This window comes from Monodon monoceros, unplaced genomic scaffold (genome assembly GCF_005190385.1).
Source record: "Monodon monoceros isolate NGI ecotype Baffin Bay Population unplaced genomic scaffold, NGI_Narwhal_1 Super_Scaffold_6, whole genome shotgun sequence".
Taxonomy (NCBI): domain Eukaryota; kingdom Metazoa; phylum Chordata; class Mammalia; order Artiodactyla; family Monodontidae; genus Monodon; species Monodon monoceros.
Window position 1 is genome coordinate 67,746,421 of NW_021703783.1, and position 20,505 is coordinate 67,766,925.

General features: G+C 33.9%; 1 protein-coding gene across 1 annotated transcript in view; it reads right to left on the bottom strand.

Annotated features, from left to right (window-relative positions):
* MGAT4C (MGAT4 family member C) overlaps positions 1-20,505 on the bottom strand; it is a 611,075-nt gene that overhangs the window by 327,050 nt on the left and 263,520 nt on the right. Inside the window, exon 2 of the mRNA XM_029205850.1 lies at positions 13,205-13,315. The gene's annotated coding sequence lies outside the window, so the exon portion shown is untranslated. The remainder of the gene's footprint in view (positions 1-13,204; positions 13,316-20,505) is intronic.

Genomic DNA, 20,505 nt, shown 5'->3' on the forward strand with positions numbered 1-20,505 from the left:
AATGTTAAAAGTAAAATACTTTTAAAGCTTTAAAGCAATATTATTATTATTGTCATTTAACCTAAAATAAAATTATTTAAGCCTGAGTGTTAATATTATATCAGTCTATAAATATTGTATTTAAATTAAAAAATTGTCTTTAGGAAGTTTCAAAAACCATATGGTAACCAAATTTGTTTTTAATTCTATCAACATGAATGAAATTTTCTATAATGGGACAACTAAGAATTTGACTATCAACTAACTGTATGATACCTTATCCTATCGAATGCATGCATGCACATGTGTGTGCATATATATATAAATACATGCATAAATGGGTGTTTCTGTATTTATAGGACAAATATTGTCCTATAAATACATGGTCAAAAATTCTGGAAGTGCTTCATAGTAGAAGAGATTAAAAGTAAAAACTAGGGAAATACAAATATTGATGTGTTACAATATCTATTCCTAAATACATTGAAAATTATTAGCAAGACTCTTCACATTCTCAGTAAGGAGAAAGTCAAAGTGAGGACATTTGTTGTAAACATGTGTCCATTTAGGTCCATAAACCATACAAGCTAGATATTTAGAAAAGTGTCGAAGATGCAGAGCAAAGGGGAATTAAGGGGGCCTATATTTTCTGAATATATAATCTTCCACTTTCACTATAATTACATAGAAATCAAAATTATTAGTATAGATTAGCAAATCAGAAAAATTGCCCTGAATATTTGTGATGGCATGCAAGAAATAAAAATTAAAGTGAGATTTCTCTTCACAGTTTAGACTTATTGGTTAACTGACATACATAATAAAACATAATAGAAGGAAATAAGTATTAGGAACACTGGGTTTAGGTCAGAAAAACCTAGGTTCCAGAACCATTTCATCTACATGTTAGCATCGTTAATCCTATATTACTTCATGTGTAAAAGGGGAATAATAATAGTGCTTCTTATGGTTATTAAGAGATTTAACCCTTCTCTTTAAATTCTACCCACCTATTTTTCCAGCAATTACTGCAAGTGTACTGTGCTTTCTCTGGATGGTTAGAACTTCTCTTATGCTGTATACAGTGTTCTGTCTTTATCTTCGAGTAAAATTTAGTACCTTTCTTTTGATATATAAAGAGAGTTTTGGGCTATAGTGTTTTGTTGTTGTTATTAGATTTAACAATTAGCTTTCAAGCTTGCCTTTACTCTGACTGACTTACCAAATTAATTTTACAGTCATAACTAAGAAATGGCTGAGTGTTCTAAGTGATATCTGTTCAGTTCCTAAAGCATTGAAATCCACTGATGCATGAGTGAGACTGGCTAGGTTTGAACACCATCATTATCATTGCAAACAGTTGTATAGAGTGTAGTCTCTTGTGCTAGGCACTATTCTAGAGACCATATTTATTGAATCTTTTAATTCTTATAACTCTGTGGAACACATCTTATTATATCCATTGCACAGATGATAAATCTGAGGCACACAGAGATAACGTAACTTATTCAAAGCCACACAACTGTTGAGTGACAGACCATGAATTCAAGCTCAGGCAGCAAAGCAGTGGCTCCAGACCTCTTGGCCTGAACATTACACCAAGCTGATTTCATCGTAATTTAAGAAGAATGAGATATGCGGTGCCCTGGTATTTTCAAAACTGTTATACATACTACATCTGTATTTGGTGATTTGGATCCTGACAATGGCAAGTTCTAGTTAGCACTGAGTCCATTCTCTTACCCTTCAGCTCCAAGATCTGTAGTGTCTTGCACCAAACACCAAAGAAAATTATATGATGATCGTTTTCCGATGAGAATCTGAAAGTACTGCATGCATATAACTTCACCAATACCTTGGGGTTTTGTAAGGTCAATGGAAGGGTATTAAACTTGCATTTGTTTAACAAAGTTTACTTCTGATTATAGAGGGACCTTACAAATGATTCTCTGTCTCTGCATAATTTAAATAGAGTGCTAATAAAATTAATGATAGCAATAATAAAAACCTATACCTATATCAATAACTATATACCCTATTTCATGGTAAACCCTTTCCTCTTTCATAATAGAAGCAAGCTATATAAACACAATACACATGCTTAAAATCTAATGAGGACATTTCACTTTGAAACTATATTCTCAATATTAGAGGGATACCACCTATTTAATGCTCATCTAAATAGGCAATATGTTATGGCATCTGCCTCTTCACCACTCTGAATGTGTGGTCCATCATTGCCAATGATTTTCTGGGTATTTTCTATTTCAGCAATGTCCTTTGAGCATTAGTGTATGTTTTCATCTGAAGAAAATGGAGACTCTTATGCTGCCATTCCTTCACCCTTTGACTCAAAGCCTGCTTCCTTATTACTAGACAATGAGAACAGTAGAATAGGAAACATATCATCATAATAAAATTCTAATACTTATTATTTATTGATCATTTGTAAGGTGCCAGACACTACACTAAATATGCATACCATCTCAAGTAATGTTCACATATAAAGTATATAGTATATATAAAGTATAAAAATCATATGTAGAATTAACAAGTATCATTGACCTTACACAGTTAAAGAAACAAAGGCTTAGGAATGTTAGGCAACCTGCCCAAGGTTCTACAACTAACCTGCGGCAGAAACGGTTCTGGGATCAAGCCTCTGCTCCTAATGAATACTTCCCTTCAGTGCTATATGGAGGCACGCCTACAGTTGTCAGGTATAAAGAAAAATCACATCTAAATATGTTTCTCTGCCTTCTTACAGAATTGTCCTGTTCCAGTGTCCGTGCCTCATTTTTTTGAACAGCTTTATTGAGATATAACTGATATGCAAAGAATTGCACATATTTAATGGGTCCTTGTTAATGTCAGCTGACAGGGGCCGGAGGTATTGGGAAAGAAAGGAAATCACACGTTTGGGATACTACTCTTATAGCTTTGTTCTATGTACTTCTAGGAAAGAAGAGGGTTGCTTCCTAAGGAGGGGCCACCTTATCCCTCTAATGGGAAGGTTTGATGCTCCCTTTCTAGATTTCTTCGTGGAATGATGGGCAGCATAAATTGACATGTACTACACACTTATAGCCATGATTTGAATCATCTACTTACTGGAAAGGTAGGGACTACTATACACAGCATCATTACAATGCTACATCAGTACAGTTACAATGTTTCGATATTAAAATAATTTTCTGCTTTTCACTTTCCATCCCTTCAAAATGAAGAGTTTCTAACATCATAGAGCCTGTATTTGGCCAACTGAAGTATTCTTTTGATTAAATTATAGAAAAATTTGGTTCTCTCAGTCTCCTTACACACACACACACACACACACACACACACACACACACTTGCATATGTGCAGAACCCCCACACAGACACATTCAGGAAGGGAAGCGTCCATATCCTTAGCAGTCATATTTTTAGTTGTCCAATAATAGGAAATTCTGTTCCATTTATATTTATATTGGTGGAAGTGAAATACATGATCCCCATACGTGTTCTAAAATATCACAAAAGGTGAACCTTTTCACTCACATAGAGTATTTAAATCTAATATAGTATAAAATCTCTGTGTCAAATTACTTTATATTAGGTTACAGAAATAGGAAACATATGTATTATATATAATTCATGATTGAATTCTTTATCTAGATTATCTCATTTAATTCTATAAAATAGATGCTATTATCTCCATGTTAGAGATGAGGAAATGCAGTTGTAAAGGGTTTAGGTTAAGTACTCAGGTTCTTACAACTGGTGGGTGATGAAACTAGGATTTGAACTAAGGCTATCTGTTCCTCAAGTACTTGTTTTCAACTGTGCATCTACAGAGAGCAAGTCAGGGAGCATAACAGAAAAGGATTTCTGAAGGTGCCTCATTTTTATCATTGCTCATTCACAAAAGGATGCTGGGAAGTCCAGTATCTCTTAGCTTGGTACAGTAAAGAACTAAGCATCAAGATCCTGATACTAAAACATTCTGATTTTTTTTTTTAGTGGCAAATGTAAAAGAGCAATAAAGGAAGTAATATTCTTCACACAGTCATTTACTTTTTAGAGTATAAAATCAGTAATATTTTATCAAAACTATATCTAATATGAGACTCCATCTATCAGCAATCTGTTTATTATATATGTATTTGTATAATTAAATAATTGGTACATTTTACTTCAAATCTTAAAAAGTAATCAGCAATCATAAAATAAATTAAAAGTTAAACATAGTGTAAAATCCTATGTTTGGTATATGTTTTTTCTGCTCCAACCAATTAACTATATAATTTAGCTCATGACCAGGTTAAATTTAGGATTTTTAAAATGTATTATTGAAAGATAAATAGGACATGAGATTTTAAAACCTACATGCAACTATCTATCTTTAGCTTTTTTAGGTATAATTCATTTTGGACCAACTTTTCTTGGTCACCTCGAGCCCTCATCCATACGTTTACATGTGGTTTTTCAGGTTAGACTAGGTCGAAGAAGAGATGATCTGATATACTTAGTAGTCAACAAAATTTAAGGTTTAACCGTCAACTTGAAAGAAAAGTCATAATTCCCTTGCAGATGCAATATTTGTAGTTCCAAATATCTGCAAATGATTTCTCTGACTTCCCATATAGTCCATTCAAGATTCTACCAACATTTTTAACAGCTATTAAAAATCTATGTGTACTCCAAAACTTTGTACACCACCCTTGTTGTAACCTATGAGAGAGTAATTCTTCATATGTGTCTATTGAATTAACTGAGGATCAATGAGTTTAAGTAATTTTATCAAGATTACAAAATCAATAAGTGAAAGATGGAGTCTAGTGTAAAAACTAGTATCTTCCCATCTCTACATCTAAGACTTGTTGACTAAAGCATGGAACCCTTTGCAATCTTTACTTCAGTGTCCAAAGTGAATATCAGCAGGATCGCCAGCTTCAGCCCTCACTGAATGCTACTTCCAGCCTGACTTCTAGTTGCTGTTTTGGCTGCTTCTTTATCTACTTGGTCATTAAAAAACACATTCTGTTTTGCATACCAGAGCTGTAGGGATTTTCAAACAGTGTTTCATGGAGCTTTGGGGTTATATTTGGATTGTACTACAGTTACATTTGAAAATAAAAGTTGTACTTATAAAATTTGAATATTACACTAAATATTTACAAATACAAATTTCATCCTAATGAGTCAAATATTTTAAAGTTTTTCTCATCCCCAAACAACAAACTAATGAGTCCAAGATTATTTTATGCCAGCACAATTTAGGTATTTTAAGGAAAAAATATCTTTAAAAAAACAAGACCTGGTTCTTTCCTAATGTTGTATTTACCCTGGGGGACTTCAAACATTGTATATTGTGGAAATGATAGTCCACACACTACTGATACCACTTCATGTCACTTCTATAGATTTCAGAGTGTCACTGTCCAATTTCTGATGGAGGATCTGACACCAATGATTCTTGTTCTATTTCAGGTTACTAGGTTGTAGTTTGCATTTTCCATTATCTAATACAAAATTCCCTAAGACAAATGATCTTTTATAAATATAAAAGCCTCCCTTGCTTCTCTTCAAAAACCTCTTTGAAAATATTTTCCAAATTTATTTCTAATCAAGGGTATGTTAATGGAAATGGAAAAGATGAATCAGGTGTGAGAGACTTGAGAACAAGAAATTGTAGGACTTAACATTTGATTATAAGGCATGGTGTCAGTCATATGTGACAGAGGAAAAGAACATACTAATGTTTAGGGACAGATTGAAAGTGGGAATGATGGTTATTAAAATTGGAGTAGTAAAACAGTTACTGCAATGGTAACCTAACAAAAATATTAGAAATAGAAGAAAGTATGGTTGCCTTCTGAGCATTATTATGTAAAGACAATTGTTAGGGGATATCTGAAGTATCAAAATACCTCAAAAGAGTAGTGGCTAACCGGTTTGTAGTAATGTGTGCCAGGCATTCTTATAATTGTTTTATTTTTTTTTTTCTTATTTAATCTTAATCATTTTGTAGAGATGGAAATTCTGTTATGTTCATTACAATGATGAGGGAGTTTATACTCCTTGCCTAAATTCACAGACAGTGGTGGAAGAATTAAAACAAAGGTTGACAAACACAGGATCTTGTAGCCCTAACAATTAACCTTGCCTAAAGAATTAAAAGTAATGAATGAGAACAATTTCCATAAATTAGTTGTAGGGATGGTTTATTTATTCTTGTCATGAATTAGAGTATTTTCTCACAAAAAGATATGTGAATTAATGAGAAGAAAACAAAAAACAAATTCTTTTTTTTTTTTTTTACTTTTCTAAGTAAATGTCATTGGCTTCCTTAATATACTCTGTGTGTGTGTGTATGTGTGTTTGTGTGTGTATGTGCATGCGTTAGGGTTGGCCATAAAGTATTAGTGTTAACTAAATAATGTTATGGATGTTTTTTACATGTCAGGATAATTACATAACAGACGACCCCCAAAAAAGCGTAGCCATGGTTATCAACCTAGAGTAATCACAACGTTTTTCCTGATGATGCCACACACTTCCCACAGTGTTAAATGTAGTCTCCCTTAGTCTAAGAGACAAAAACAAACAAGTAAATAATAAAATATCAGGTAATTATAAATTATATGAAGAGAAAGTGTGGTAAGTTTATACAGAGTGACCATAGGAGTGGGGAGCCACAGCAATCTTTCTGAGGAGGTGGTATTAGAGATGAATGAAATGAGGGAGTTATCAATGAGTATATCTGCTTTAAATTTTTTTAAGCCAAGCCTACTTATGCACACCTAGAGACCTTTTGTTAGCTTATAAGTGTTCTTAAAAAATCAGCCCATGTTCCCTGGCATCAGAGATATTTCTTATTTTTTTTTTTTTAGCCCACCTGAAGCTTGGTGGTGTAAAACAGCAATCTCCTCCCTTTTTTTTTTTTTAACAATTTGTTTATTCATTCACCTATTGATGGGCATAAGGAATGTTTTTTTTTTAACATCTTTATTAGAGTATAATTGCTTTACAATGGTGTGTGAGTTTCTGCTTTATAACAAAGTGAATCAGTTATACATATACATATGTTCCCATATCTCTTCCCTCTTGCATCTCCCTCCCTCCCACCCTCCCTATCCCACCCCTCTAGGTGGTCACAAAGCACTGAGCTGATCTCCCTGTGCTATGCCGCTGCTTCCCAGACATTAGAATATCTCTTTCAGTCTCCATGACCCAGCTTAGCTCAATTGAACAGAAATCAGTTATGTTGTGTCTTCCTGAATAGTACTCACCCGACTCTATAAAAAGTGCTAACGAACTTTTAAATTTATCTACCAGTGGATCACACATAATAACAAATTTGTCTGCTAAGAATCTGTTATATGGGGCTAAGCACATTTGAAAGAAATATAGAAAAAAACCTCTTTATAATTCCCAGAATATAATCTGGATTTTAAAGAGACAGGGCAAGTTAGAATTATCATATTTGAATTAACACCAGAAATAGTACACCTAGAAAAGTCAAAGCAAAGCAAAATGAAGCATGTCTATGATGGACAGATATCAATCTATACACCAAAGTATATTTTATACACACACACAGACACACACACACACCAGGCACATTAACCTTTTTTCACTGATACATTGTCATACATACACATGTATTACACTTGATACCTAATACAAGTCATTATCCTCCTCTCCAATAATTTCTCAACATTTCTGCATTATCTCTAGTCTTATTTCTCTCTAATTTTTTTATCCTGGATAAATGTTCAAATACTATCTGAAGGGGTCCACTATATAATTACTAATATAAAAAAGCAAGCGATATTTGCTTTTAAGTGAACTCTATTTTGAAATATATTCTCCAGAATAATGGGTGAAGCAACTTATTTTTCTCCCTATTTATTGTAACCCAAAACAGTTTAATTAGTATAACTTCCATATTTAAACCGTTTTGTCAGACATTTCTTTCCAATTTGATTAAAAACTCTCTACTGTGAATCTTTGTTTGAATCTCACACACATCAAAATAAAGATAACTACATCAACATTTGCACCATTTGTCATATGTTGACTCATATTGTTTATTACTTATTTTGTCAAAAGGTAAGAATATCTTAGTATAACAAAAATCTGTTTATTCTATGCCCTTCACATGATTTCCTCTTTCTCCATTTCCATTTATTTGTATAGCTAAAGAAATAGTGAATATATGAAACAAGACAGTGACATTCAGTAGTAAAACAGAAAAAATCAAAATAGAAGCGTGGTAGAATCTCATCAAATATTGTTTAGGGTAGAGGGTATTTTATTAGCTGATCCAAAATCTAATATGCTTGTCAAGTATATCCCTACTTTATCAGAGGATGAACCTAGCTATTGGTACACTTCGCTGTAAGATTGCTGATATTTAAAATGTGTTTAAATGTTAGTAATGAAGATCATAGAGAAAGGGAGGGAGGGAGAGAGAGAGAGAAGATAGGGAGAGGATTATTAGACCCATACTGAGTTTTGTGGAGCTCCTTTTTTTTTTTAATGTTGGACCATAGTTTATTCCTGCAAGTCACATTGAAAAGAAAAATCAGCTAACATGGGGGTGGTGGGTGTATTGTTTTTAGAGTCTTGCACCACTAAGGTTCTCCATGGCACAAATTATACCCCTTTTGTTGTCATAATAGATATACATAAGTTTTTAAAATTTAGAAGTGCCATTCTTTTTTTTTTTTAACATCTTTATTGGAGTATAATTGCTTTATAATGTTGTGTTAGTTTCTGCTGTATAACAAAGTGAATCAGCTATATGTATACACATATCCCCATATCCCCTCCCTCTTGAGTCTCCCTCCCACCCTCCCTGTCACACCCCTCTAGGTGGTCACAAAGCACTGAGCTGATCTCCCTGTGCTATGGGGCTGCTTCCTACTAGCTATCTATTTTACATTTGGTAGTGTATATATGTCCATGCCACTCTCTCACTTCGTCCCAGCTTACCCTTACCCTTCCCCGTCCCCGGGTCCTCAAGTCTATTCTCTACATCTGTGTATTTATTCCTGTCCTGCCCCTAGGTTCTTCAGAACCATTTTTTTTTTTTTTAGATTCCATATATATGTGTTAGCATACGGTATTTGTTTTTCTCTTTCTGACTTAACTTCACTCTGTATGACAGACTCTAGGTCCACCTACCTGACTACAAATAACTCAATTTTGTTTCTTTTTATGGCTGAGTAATATTCCATTGTATGTATGTGCCACATCTTCTTTATCCATTCATCTGTCGGTGGACACTTAGGTTGCTTCCACATCCTGGCTATTGTAAATAGTGCTGCAATGAACATTGTGGTACATGACTCTTTTTGAATTATGGTTTTCTCAGGGTATTGCTGAGAAATTATGGTTTTCTCAGGGTATTGCTGGGTCATATGGTAGTTCTATTTTTAGTTTTTTAAGGAACCTCCATACTGTTCTCCATAGTGGCTGTACCAATTCACATTCCCACCAACAGTGCAAGAGGGTTCCCTTTTCTACACACCCTCTCCAGCATTTATTGTTTGTAGATTTTTTGTGATGGCCATTCTGACTGGTGTGAGGTGATACCTCATTGTAGTTTTGATTTGCATTTCTCTAATGATTAGTGATGTTGAGCATCCTTTCATGTGTTTGTTGGCAATCTGTATATCTTCTTTGGAGAAATGTCTATTTAGGTCTTCTGCCCATTTTTGGATTGGGTGTTTGTTTTTTGATATTGAGCTGCATAAGCTACATGTATATTTTGGAGATTAATCCTTTGTCAGTTGCTTCGTTTGCAAATATTTTCTCCCATTCTGAGGGTGGTATTTTCGTCTTGTTTATGTTTTCCTTTGCTATGCAAAAGCTTTTAAGTTTCATTAGGTCCCATTTGTTTATTTTTATTTTTATTTCCATTTCTCTAGGAGGTGGGTCAAAAAGGATCTTGCTCTGATTTATGTCATACAGTATTCTGCCTATGTTTTCCTCTTATCGTGTCTAGCCTTACATTTAGGTCTTTAATCCATTTTGAGTTTATTTTTGTGTATGGTGTTAGGGACTGTTCTAATTTCATTCTTTTACATGAGTTTTGTAGAACTCTTAAACAAATGGTCCAGTAAAAGAGAAAGAATAGGAAAGAAACTACCAAAAAGTAGGAAAATCAAACAAACCAAATAAATTCATGAGAATGTGGTATCTGGGAAGTAAAGGTTAAAGTGTTTCAAAAGGACTGAATAGTCAACCTTTATATACTGGTGGAAAAGGAAGATGAGAACTGAAAAGTGTCCAGTGGATTTATCAACAAGAAAGTCAAATAGCTACTTGAGAAGGTTTGGAAGAGTCATGAAGGTAGAGTAAGATTGGAGAGAAGTGGAGGTAGACAGGGTCATGGAAATGGTGTCTAGAAAACAAAAAACAAAAAACTCTTTGAGAAGTGTGTGGACAATAGCAGAATATGGATGGCACCAACAGGGGAATGTGTCTTCCCAGCCACGGACTGTTAGGTATGTATGGTTAATATAGACTTCCAGTGGGAAGGATTTTATGGAGAAAATAAAACTGATGATTAGGAGAAAAGATTTGGCAGACTGAGGTGAATACCTGAGAAGTCAGAAGTAGAGGAGTGTTTGAATCCTGATATAAGTTTGGGTGTTTCCTCCCACTATAAAAGGTGGAAAGAGAGGGATGGGTGTAGACTGAAGTAAGCTTTTTAGATTTGGAGGCAAAAGAACGTGGGGGGGACCCCGTCAGATGATTTCTACTTTCTCAGTGAAACAGAAGGCAAGATTACCAGCTGTTAGAAAAGCAGGTGGGCAAAGGAGGCAAAGGAAATTTGAAAAGCAATTAAAAATTTAATTTCCTAACAAGTAACATTTTAAAAAACAGACTTGAAAACATTGTCTGGAAGGAGGGAATGTGTGACAAAGTGTCTCATTGTCTTTGTGATTATGAAATAAGGCATTTGCATGCTGTTCATAAACTTCAGGCTTTTCTCCACATAATGACAAAGTGATAAGAATGTTTAAAGGGGGAAGAGATAATTTTACCTGGACTGGGCATGAGGCATGCTGGGAAGACATCATGATACAAAGTGGCCTCTACTCTAAGCCATAAAGGACAGATAAAACCTGGACACCAGACAATAGAAAAACCATGTTCTTGGCCTAAATAGCAAAAGCAAACGCTTGAAGGTAAAAAAATTTGGGGGATCCTGCTGTGCCATACTCATCAGGGGGCACATGTGCTCTACTTGCTTTCTTTCCTCCTCATGAAATAGTGTGTGTGCGTGTGTGTGTGTGTGTGTGTGTGTGTGACAAAGTAAACTTTCTAAAGGTAAAGGTGATAATGAAAAGAAAAAAAAATATATATATATATACCATTAAACATGATTCTTTCCCTAGAAGGAAACTCTTGTCCATCTGAAATTTATTTCAAAATTGGGAAAGGGGGAAACTAAATGAATTGGGACTTACTGCTGTTGTTGTTGCCTGTTGCAGGTGCCTAAGGGCAACATACAGTCTTTAAGAGGGAAGAAACCACAGAATGTTAACTGAATTATTGTTATTGTTATCATTATTATTATTTTAACTATAAGGACTCATGGTGATATAATTTTTTTTTTTTTTTTTTTTTTGGCTGAGCTCACCTTCAGACCAGACTCTCTTTCAGGGGCAGGGCTGTCTTTATATTTCTTTCAGTACGACATACACAGCTCAAGTACTTAAAATGGGTTGTATTAAATGTATGCAGAATTTAAAAGAGGGTAAAATGGCATCGCAACGGTTTTTCAGGCTCATGTATTAAAGGGTGGAATTATTTTTTAATCTGAAAAATTAATTCTTATTGCATTTATTGTTGTACCTGACTGTTCCTGACTCTGTAAGATACTTTTACCTATTTTTCCTTAGCTACAACCTCAATACAAATTATTTTCAAGTATATGTGTTGAATCATCTTTAAATCTATGCAGATATTATATATTACATTTCTTTTATAAGCTGCATATTTCTTTTCATTGAAATATCTAGCAAGGTAGAGAGTCAATAAATGCTTATTAAAATGATCAAATGAACATGAATATTTATTAGTGACTTATTAGAGTGACATTGCCAGCTGCTTATACCTTTGAAGCTGGGAATACTACTCTGGGATAAATTTCTAAAAAGGTTCATATTAAAATCTCATGGATTATATATATATATATATATATATATATATATATATATAAAATCACACATGTAATTCAGCTACTGAAAACTACAGACAAGTTCACCTCAAAACATAGATTTAGTGTTCAAGGCAGGTGATTGGTTATAAAGTCTTTTCGATATTTACATCATCATTTTCTGAACAAATGTTTACCAGGAAAATGAAGAGTTATATAATGCAAACTTAAAATGACAAGCTTCTGTAGGGATTACATTACTGTAATGTATAAATCTGCCATTATCTAAAATTAATTGTGCACATGTCAAATATTTGTATATATTTATGTGTATATATACATAGGCGTGTATTTATACTCTCAACTATTTCCTGTCATTTTAGACAGATACGAATTCAGTCAGAGTTTATAACAAGGCAAGATTTTTGTGGAAATATTGAAGCATATTACAGATCAAAGAAATTGTTGTGAAAAACAAAATCTTGTATTTTGTATATATATGTAAAGTTACATTATTGAGAGCTGCATGCAGACAAACTCGCCCAGAATTACTATCCCCAGCTTTTCCAAGTTTTAAAATGAAAGGAAGCTAGAGTGGTCTGAAATGCCTGCAAGTAAACCCAGAGGGCAAATTTGGTCGGGTTCTTGAAGCTTTATGGTGGTGAGCTGTTGGGCATTAATAACATCACTGGTCAGGGGAAAACTTAAACACATGGATTCACTCTCAGCCATGGTGTCAGAATACTGACTTTTTTCCTTTTGTCCTGACCAGGAGATCTAGAGTATAAAACATAAAATAACACCACATTTCATTCTCCAGAAGAGTACATTAAGACTCCCCTACCTCCAGTACAAATGTAACATGTACAGTATCACTTAGTGTTTCAGTTTTATTTCACTATAACGTACAGGCAAAAAGCATCATGAAAAAACAGTTCAAAAGAAAAGAAAGCATTTTATGACTTGTTACACAGAACAGCTTCTCTTCTCCCTGATCGCATTATGGTTTAAAAGGATTTCTTATCAAACTCTCACTATAGTAAAGAAAAAGAAAGCTTCTCTTACCAGAGTGGAATAAAGCTTCAACCTTGCTATAACATTTTCTGCAGCTTTTGTTTGAAAAGGCAGACCCAAAGCGGCTTTGTGCAAACAACTGATCTGGCTGATCTCCAGTCCCTGCACAAAAAACAGTATAATTGGCTCTCAAAAAAATGTTGTAAACATTCATCATGATGGCAGTTGCATGTTGAATCTAGTCACTGTTACCCTAGTAAACTTTTTCCAAACAGGCCAATTACGTTTCTGCTTTCAATACTTGCTGTTTGATTTTCTCTATTCATTGCTGAGATTAGTATCTTTAAAGAAGCCATGAATTTGTGAGTGTCAGTTCTACTACTATGTCAATACATTTGGTTTCTCAAAGTGTGGTTCAAGGTTTTTTAAAAAGCATTTTAAATCAGATGACATAGATAAATACATTTACTTGGCATCTATTGTGTCTTCATTTTGAAATTTGACAATATTCAGTCCCTTATTTATATGCTAATGAGAGATCAGTATTATTAGGTCTCTTTCATTCCTATTTGGTAAAAGTCAGGTGACCACTCCACATCTCTACTTTGCACAGAAACCACATCAGTAATGTCTACAACATACCCTAGAGTCTGAGACCAACTATGTTGGATTTCTAAGTCTTGTATTCCACTGTTCCTCTTCCCAAACCTTCAGAGGGGTCCAAACACAACCATATCCTTTAATTTTTATGGGAGCAATGAAGGGTTACACAGCTGGACTTTTTTCTTATTTTTAAACATATAATATTCATGAGAGCATTAACTGATTATAACTGTGAGAGGCATATTTATTACCAAGAAAAAGTGAACACTAGATCAAAAAATAAGCTTCAATGTAAAACAAACTCAAACTGTATCATTTCTAACAATGATCTGAGCAATACATTGATCTTACAACCATATGAGTATGTGATCTTTGCCTTGCTTCCCAAGTGTATGAAGACTGGTTAATAGTTATCAGCAGTGCCACCATTTGAAAAATATGAATTAACTGCATAGAAGGTTGTGGGGCTATTTTGCATTTTTATATTTGATAGTTTAGTTTTCATCATACAAATTATACAAGTATATCAAAACAATTTATGACTATACAAATGATTGTATAAATCTCTAAAAATATAAATTATGACAATTTATGTTTCCTAGAAGTAAAAATCTAGATATTCTACAAGTGTAAAATTCTATGTATTGCTGAGCCTTTAAAAGTAACATCTTTAACTAAATTTAAAGAACTTAAAGCCTTTAAAGCAGAATATTCCTTATTTTTATCTGTAGATATCAGTGCCATTTAAAAATTTTAATTATGATTCCAAATACTACAGACAGATATACATATACTACTCTTCCAAGAACACAGATGACTCATATTCTCATTATGTTACTTAGAGAGACAGAGTGTGGAGGAGGAAGCCCTTCACACTGTTGGTTTTTTTTCTTTTTTTTTTAAGGTTAGTATCAGTGAACTGTTATCTCCCTTATTATATAACATTTGCCTTTATAAAATTTCCCACTAACACATTCTTATTTAATTCTTTCATCAGAATAGTGAAGAGGGCATTAAGGCTCTCCATTTTACACATGAGAAAAATAAGGCTCATAAAAGAGAAATGATTTGAAAAATTACTGTAGTAAATACTTAACGGTAGGCTCTTCTGGTGTTGTTCAACTAGGTCTTAAATCAATTCTTCTAAAACAGTATTTCCAAGATTAAAAGAAAAGTTTGTGTTTTCAATTTCTTTCGAGTGGAATTCCTGAATCATATAGTAGTCCTCTTTTCAATTTTTTGAGGAATCTCCATACTGTTTTTCATAGTGGTTGAACCAACTTACATTCCCACAAACAGTATTACAAGGGTTCCCTTTTCTCCATATCCCTGCCAACACTTGCTATTTCTTGTCTTTCTGACAATAGCCTTTCTGACAGGTGTGAGGTGACACTATTCAAAAAGTTATATGCACGCCAATGTTCATAGTAGCATTATTTAAAATAGCTAAGATATGAAAGCAATCTAAAGAAACAGATGAATAAGGAAGATGTGTCTATACACAATGCAATATTACTCGCCATAAAAAGAATGAAATTTTGCAATATGAAACAAAATAGATGGACCTGGATAGTATTATGCTTAGTGAAATAAATCAGAGAAAGACAAATATTGTATGCTTTCACTTACGTGTGGAATCTAAAAAATAAAACAGAAGAACAAATACAACAAAACAGAAACAGGGAACAAACTAGTGGTTACTGGAGGGGAGAAGTGTGGGAGGGGGAGAGAAGGGGGAAAATAGGTGAAGGGGAACAAGAGGTACAAACTACTAGGTATAATATAAATGTTACAAAGATGTAATGTACAGCACAGGGAAAATAGTCAATATTTTATAATAACTTTATATGGAGTATAGTCTATAAAAATATCAAATCACAGGCTTCCCTGGTGGCGCAGCGGTTGAGAGTCCGCCTGCCAATGCAGGGCACATGGGTTCGTGCCCAGGTCCGGGAAGATCCCACATGCCGTGGAGCGGCTGGGCCCATGAGCCATGGCCGCTGAGCCTGCGCGTCCGGAGCCTGTGCTCCGCAACGGGAGAGGCCACAACAGTGAGAGGCCCGTGTACCGCAAAAAAAAAAAAAAAAAAAAAAAATCAAATCACTATGTTGTACACCTGAAACTAATATAAGTCAAATATACTTCAACCTAAAAAAAAAGAATTTAATGAGACAAAAAAACTTTATGTGCTTTAGTTTGCTGATTTGAAAGAGGGAATAAACATTTAGAGAATTATTATAATGTATTTGCAGCTATAATACACTGAGGAAAGAAAAGGTCTCTTCCTAGGCCTAATGATTTTTGAAATGATTAGCAAATGAACTTTGAAAAGATAATTCCTTGTGATTTAACTTTAAACATTTTTTTTAAATTTAAGAATTACCTATTAAGTATCTACTAGGTAACAGATTATCTAAGTTCTTAGGGTACAATAGTGAACAAGATAAGTATTTTCCCTTTATGTTATTTCTTTTCTTTTTTTTTTTTTTTTTTTGTGGTACGCGGGCCTCTCACTGTTGTGGCCTCTCCCGTTGCGGAGCACAGGCTACGGACGCGCAGGCTCAGCGGCCATGGCTCACGGGTCCAGCTGCTCTGCGGCATGTGGGATCCTCCCGGACCGGGGCACAAACCCATGTCCCCTGCATCGGCAGGCACACTCTCAACCACTGCGCCACCAGGAAAGCCCTATTTTCAAACTTAATTACAGTGGACTGGATTACTTTAAATTTTCCTCACTGAGAAAATAGTAGCCACTATATAGGAGTTCCCAACTCTCCTAATCCACCCTACCGATCTACCAAACTCCTCTGAACTTTACCCATGAACCCTTGTAGATGTTCAAAGAATTTTCTCATGCTAATCTCTCTCATTCACATCATTTACCCCCTCTGCACTAAATCATTCCCATAATTTAAAATCCTGTTTTAACATTTCCCTGTATTTAAGGATAAAACCCTCCCACCAACAATGTATCTCTTCAATTCAATATATTTGAATTGAACTCCCTCATGTCAATATATTTCTTCATTCGAAAATATCTCAAAAGATCTTTCTCACTTTTCAGTTCCTTCTCAGTTAACACTTAGCCCATACTCTCAAGCCACTAAAATAAATTTCATCTTACCTGATCACTCAATAGTTTCTGAACTCAATTAACTAATTCCTTCCTGAAACATTGTTTTCTCTTGGCTTTAGTGATGCCATATGCTTGTGATGTTTATCATCGTTTGCAGGCCTTTCAATTTAGGTTCATTTGCTGGCTTCTCCTCCTTTGCCTGAATAATACTATTTGGTTGGTCCTGAACTCTGTTCTCTTCTCAGTCTATATTTTCCTGTAGGTGTTCTCATTCAGGTCCATGGCTTTAATTATTATCTATATCCTTTTGACTACCAAATTTATTTCTGCAGCCTGACCTTTCCACTGTACTCCAAATGTGACTCTCCATCTGCTTATGGATCTCAATTCTTGGCTCTCTAACAGGTATTTTAAAATTCAAACATGGCCAGAACATTGATTCTACCATGTCTTTGCAATTCTTGCCTTTCTCCAGTTTTTTAAAATTATTATTAGTAAAATTCACCAATTGTTTAAGCTAAAAACAAGAGGGTTTTTAAATTATGTTTATTATGTTAAAAATGCATAACATAAAATTTACTATCTTAACCATTTCTAAGTGTACAGTTTGATAGCATTAAGTATATTCACACTATTGTACAACCATCTCCAGAACTTTTTCAACTTGGAAAACCAAAATTCTATATTTAGTAAACAACAGCTCCCCAACAGCAATGACCTATTGATATATACAATAATATAGAGCAAACTCTAAGTAATTATGCTGAATGAAAGAAGCAAAATAGAATGAGTCCATACTGTATGATTTTTTTTTAACATCTTTATTGGAGTACAATTGCTTTACAATGGTGTGTTAGTTTCTGCTTTATAACAAAGTGAATCAGCTATACATATACATATATCCTCATATCTCCTCCCTCTTGCATCTACCTCCCTCCCACCCTCCCTATCCCACCCCTCTAGGTGGTCACAAAGCACCAAGCTGATCTCCCTGTGCTATGTGGCTGCTTCCCACTAGCCATCTATTTTACATTTGGTAGTGTATAGATGTCCATGCCACTCTCTTCATTCCAGCTTACCCTTCCCACTTCCCATGTCCTCAAGTCCATTCTCTACATCTGCGTCTTTTTTCCTGTATGATTTAATTCATATAAAATTCTAAAAATGTAAATTAATTTATAGTGACCTGGAGACTAGAAAACAGGGTGGTAAAGCTTAGGAATAGCCAAGGGTCATAAGGAACCTTTTGTGGGTAACAGATGAGTTCATTATCTTGATTGTCTTGATGGTTTCATGAGTATATACATATGTCAAAACTAATCAACTTGCACACTTTAAATATGTATAGATCAATTTGTGTCAATTATGCTGCAATAACATTTACAGTAAATGTGTTCATAAAACTCCTGAAATTAACAAGAAAGTGATATTCAATCTAATATTTAAAGGCAAATATATTTGTACAGCCATTCCACACAAAAGAATGTCCAAATGACCAATACCATATGAAAGAGTGATCAACAGTACTTCTTATCAGGCAAATACATGATCACCATATTGAATAAAATGTCTAAAACATTATTTCAAGATTTGGGAAGAATGCAGAACAAATACAACTCTTATATAACACTTCATGTTTAGCAAATTGGCACAAGCACTTTGAAAACTGTCTGTATAAACTGAAGCTGAATATATACTTACCCTATGATTACCTTATGACCCAACAGCTACAATCCTAATTTCACACTCAAAGAATATATGAATGTGGCAACAAAAGGTATACATTATATTGTTTATAGGAGCTCTCTTTGCAATAGTCAAAAGTTGAAAACTATACAAACGTCCATCAGCAGTAAAATGGACAAATGTATTTCAGAATATTCATGTAATAAAATATGTCAATGAGAATTAACTATTATTATACATGACAACATGGGTGAGTCTCTTTAGCATAATGTTGAGAAAAGATATCACACACAAAGAGTATATCGTGCATGATTCCATTTATACAGACTTCAGAATTGGTCAAAATTAATTTATGGTAATAGAAGTCAGCCAGTTGTTATTTGGGGGTTAAACTGAGGATAACTAGGAAGAGGTATGAAAGAGTTTCCTAAAATATTGGTAATATTTTCTTTCCTATTATGTTTATACTTACTTAGAGAGATATGTTCACTGTAAATATTTACTGTCATTCACTTAAGAGTTTGCACTTTTCTAGATATGTATGTTTCAAAAAAGTTTTCAATTTATATGTTAATATCTATATGTGTGTGTGTGTGTATATATATATATACACACAAAAATACATAATAAAATCATATATGTTCTCTAGGAAAGAATTTTAAATGTTTGTGAAAACACATTGCTAAGGCAATAGTTCATTTTGATAATGGACTATTAACAATGAAAACAAATCACACAGATAGGGTTAAAATGTTCCAGGAGGAAAACAGCCATGTGAATAATTATTTATCCCTGGAAGGCTGCTCCAGATGACATTGTCAAGGTAAATAATGCATTTATTTTCTCAAAATAATACACCATGATAGCACAGATATTACTCTGTATTTATTTTATATTACCTCTTTATGAAACTTCTTGAGGTTCTGACAGAGAAAAAATCTTGCTTTTGGGGGCAGATTTACAAAATCTTTTAGAAAAAAGGAGAAACATAAAATAGTACCTTATCATTTATATTATCTTGTTGCTTTTTCCCTCACATTATTAATTTGAATTTTATGTATTGTTTTCTATATTATCTACTGTTCGCATAATAAGATGAAAACTGCTATCATGGCTTAAAGTTAATCACATAACATTCTTCTGATATATATGAATGCGATTAGCCATGGTGGAAAAAGTGTGTTTATCACACAAAAACAGGCTTGAAGATATATAAATTTTTATAAGTTGTATATTGTTGCTATGCTTCATTTTCCTCATCTGTGAAAAGGAGATGGTAATACTCATCTTCTTGACTGATTGTGAGGAGGCAGTAAGATAACAAATGTGAAGTGCCTAGAATAGACTTTACATATTGGAAATGAAAGCATTATATGCAAAGCTACAAAATACATTCTAATCTAAACACTTACCATTAGCACATCATGCACTAGTAAGAAGATGGCTAGTTTGACCATGTATCGCTAGTGTTTTATGTAATACATAAGCTTGAAATATAATGATACAAAATGAATAAAAGGATTAAAAATACCAAGGAGAACAGATAGTGTAGAATAGTGGCCCTAAAGCAGAAACAGTATTCTAAAAGTATTCATTCTTCCTCTGAATGAGCAGAATTCTGTTTATACAACTGTGACTGAGCACTTCGGTCTGAGTGAAAAAGAATGACTGGAAACACCTTGGCCATAACTTAAAGTAACAAGAACTGTGTCAACAGACTTATAAAAGTTTAGAGATTATTATTTATTACTAAATAAAAGCATAAAGTCATTGCATTGCACAAACAACAGTTATAGTTAAAAAAGAAACCAGTTTAATGGAACTGCTTTCAATAATAAGCCCATGGATTGACCAGAGTCTGATCTCATTATAACTCTTATTGCTTCAATTAGACTTGGTTTATAGTCACCCTCAGTATTGCCTTAGAAAAAAATGGGGTCTCTTTAAATAGAGAGGAGAGCAAGTATAAACAAAAGAGAGAAAGGAG